The sequence below is a fragment of the Cryptotermes secundus genome, unplaced genomic scaffold (assembly GCF_002891405.2).
Source record: "Cryptotermes secundus unplaced genomic scaffold, Csec_1.0 scaffold1717, whole genome shotgun sequence".
NCBI classification, from domain to species: Eukaryota; Metazoa; Arthropoda; class Insecta; order Blattodea; family Kalotermitidae; genus Cryptotermes; species Cryptotermes secundus.
The window spans coordinates 1-3,507 of record NW_019737429.1 but is presented as its reverse complement, the minus strand read 5'-3'; positions in this window follow the sequence as shown (position 1 = coordinate 3,507).

Genomic DNA, 3,507 nt, shown 5'->3' with positions numbered 1-3,507 from the left:
TCCAGACCGGAGAAGTGGCAACGGGTGTACCGTAGTGTGGGCTAGTCCATAGCGCTGCGGTTGGTCTACACGGCAGGCTCCAACGTGCTGCAAGCGATCTACGCGGCAGGCGTACAGAGAACTTCAGAAAGGGTGAGTGCTTGCTCAATCCATGCCTAACCTGTATCCAAATTTAGATACTGAGGTTGTAAACACGGACAGTAGTACTGCCATTATGACAGAATATGTAGCAATCAGTGAAGCTTTAAAGCTTATAACTCCTTTCAAAGGGCGTAAGGCACGTAATCTCAGAGGGTGGGGTTCGACCCGACCCCAAGAAGACAGAGTCGATTGAAAATTTTCCTACTCTGAACACAGCTAAACAATTGAAAAGTTTCCTAGGGCTAGCAGGTACTATAGGAGGTTTGTCCCTCAGTTTAGCAAAATAGCAGCTCCACTGCACAAACTCTTGAAGAAAGACCCTAAGTATGAATGGGAGGAACAACAGGAAAATGCATTTCAAAGCTTAAAGCAGAAGCTAATGCCACAATCAATCTTGCAGTTCCCCGATTTCTCCAGGGAATTTATCTTGACCATTGACATGTCAAACGAAGGTGCAGGGGCGATTCTGTCTCAGGGAGAGATAGGTAAAAACAGACCAACTGTGTATGCAAGTTGTAGCTTCAATAAAGCCGAGAAGAATTACAGTATGGTGGAGAAGGAAGTAGCAGCCACTGTCTGGGGAATTAAGTATTTCAGACCATATTTGTATGGTAGGAAGTTCAAGGTTGTGAGTAATCACAAACCTCTAACCTGGATTATGAGCATGAAAGACCCGGGTTCAAGACTGCTTAGGTGGTGACTCCAACTCAAGGAATACAACTATGAGGTAGTACATAAACCTGGATCACAAAATTCAAACGCAGACGCTTTGTTTAGATTAAGTGCTCTTAACAGGGAAGTGAGTGACTCAGAGGAAATAGATGAGGAGATGAAGGGCGAAATATTGCATGAAATCCACGATTCAATTCTCGTGGGTCATTGTGGTATGAATAACACAAATCAGGCGATTAGACAGCATTACTATTGGCCAAATATGATGGAAGAAATACAGCAGCATATGAGAAAGTGTACTAAGTGTCAGTTGAATAAAGTACTCAGGGCGAAAAAGAAAGCTCCTATGGAAATAACCACAACAGCCAGTCATCCCTTTGAGAAGTGTTCCTTGGATATCGTAGGGCCGTTGGTAGAGAGTGAATCAGGAAATAAATACATACTAACGTTCCAAGATGAACTTAGTAAATTCATAGTAGCGACACCGCTTCCGCAGAAAGATGGAAAAACTGTCGCTAAGGCGTTCGTATTGAATATTGTTTTGAAATTTGGGGCGCCTGCCAAAATTCTGACTGACCGAGGGTCAGACTTTCTGAGTAATTTGTTCAAGAACGTTTGCAAATTACTAAGGATCAGAAAGATGCAGACCACAGCATTTCACCCAGAGTCCAATGGTAGTTTAGAGAGAAGTCATAGAGTTCTGGCGGAGTACCTCCGCCACTATGTAAGCAAGGATCAGCGTAACAGTGATGAATTTGTGCTGAATGCAGTTTATGTGTACAACACAACTACACATACTCGTACTGCTACCAAATTCACACCATTTGAACTGGTGTATGGATTCAAGTCAGAAGTGCCATTCACACTAACACACAGTCCCAGCATACAGTACAATTATGAGGACTACCTCACGGAGTTAAAGGGGAGACTACAAACTGGCACAAAGTGGCAAGACAGAAACAAATCTTACGCAAGGAAAAGAGCAACGAACAGTATGACAAGGGGATAGAGCCATTTAAATTAGAGGTACATCAGCAGGTATTGCTGTATGACGAAACACTCCGCAGGGGTAGATCGAAGAAACTTAGTCCTCAGTACATTGGGCCCTATGAAGTGTTATCTGTAAATGGGGTAAATGCCACGATCAAGAAGGGGCGCTCACATCAACAGATTGAAACCTTTTTTCTAAGCAAATGGCATGTGTAGCGAGGAACTGTTAGTAGGATAGCTCAGTAAAATCTGAGAGATAGGTAGGTAAGTTAGAGTGGATTTGGGAAGTGGATCAAGAGGGATGTATCGTCTAGGACCCAATTCTGTTGTTGTATGCAACGAGAGTTTTCTCAATTTCAGATGCGGATGCAACCGCTGCAGCTGTGAAAATCTTGCTGTCTGTATTGGTATTTCTGAGTGCTACAGCACAAAACGAATTAGGGTACTCCTTGGAGAGGTATGATGAGTCACCCGGTGTTTACTATGAAAATAAGGGCGTAGCGAACCTGTACGAGGGTTGGTTAACAGTGGCAACTATTTATTTACAACTGATACAAAATAGATGCATGTTTCGAAGTTTTACTGTCCTTCAATGTAGTCACCAGCATTGTGTACAACCCATTGCCAGCGATGTGGAAGTTCTAGGATACCTTTAGGATACCTGTTGTGTTGATAGTTTGAATGGAGCGGTCTACTGCCTGAAGAATCTCTGGAACAGTTCTGAAGCGAATGCCATGAAGTGGTTCCTTCATCTTAGGGATCAAGTCGAAGTCACAAAGGCTTAAGTCCGGGGATTACGGTGGATGCTACAGCACTTCCCAACCCCACTGATCGAATGACTCAGCCATAGCTTGCGCTGCATGCGGCCAAACATTGTCCTGCAAAATGATGGGTGGGTTCTGCAGAAAGTGTCGCCACTTCTTTCTCAAAGCTGGTTGCACATTGTATTCCAAAAATTAACAGTAATACTGTGCACTGACGGTCTGGTGTCGGGGAACGGTATGCGTTAGGATAACACCATCACAGTCATACACAAGAATCGCCATACCTTTCACGTTGCTGGGGTTCTGACAAACTTTTGATTTTTGTGGTGGCTCGTAATGACACCATTTGTTCGACTGGCGTTTCATTTGTGGCTCATACGATTTGGCCTATGTCTCATCCAGCGTAACGATATGGCATAAGAAAGTGTCTCCTTCGCCCTCATAGCTCCAAGTGGTTACGAGCAGTGTCGTATCGTAGCCATTTCTGCATTTCTGTCAAATCATGTGGAACCCATCGTGATGCAATTTTTCTCATGCCCAGGCAGTCATATGCGCTAATCCTGTCTCTCGGCCCAGCTCATGAATCATATGGCGTGGATCACTCTCCAGTAACACAGAAAGATCATATAATTCTTCACTGACACTAGGACAACCTGGCTGACGCATGTCTGGCACATTTTGGCATCCCTTGTTACTATTCTGTAAGGCAATGCAGATTCCCTGCAAGCTTCTTGAAGACCTTGATGACACCGTTGTGCTGTATGGCCTCTGGCACATTCAATCTTTATCTAACTCCGTTGCTCCTGTTTCATAAACATCGTGACAACACTACATTAAACCGCCAGATAACAGGAGGCTCTGCTCTTCTTGTCACTGTGCGTGCACATGATGAGGAAAGGGAGAGTCCATTTGCTTTGAGGTAAGGTAGGTATGTAACTAA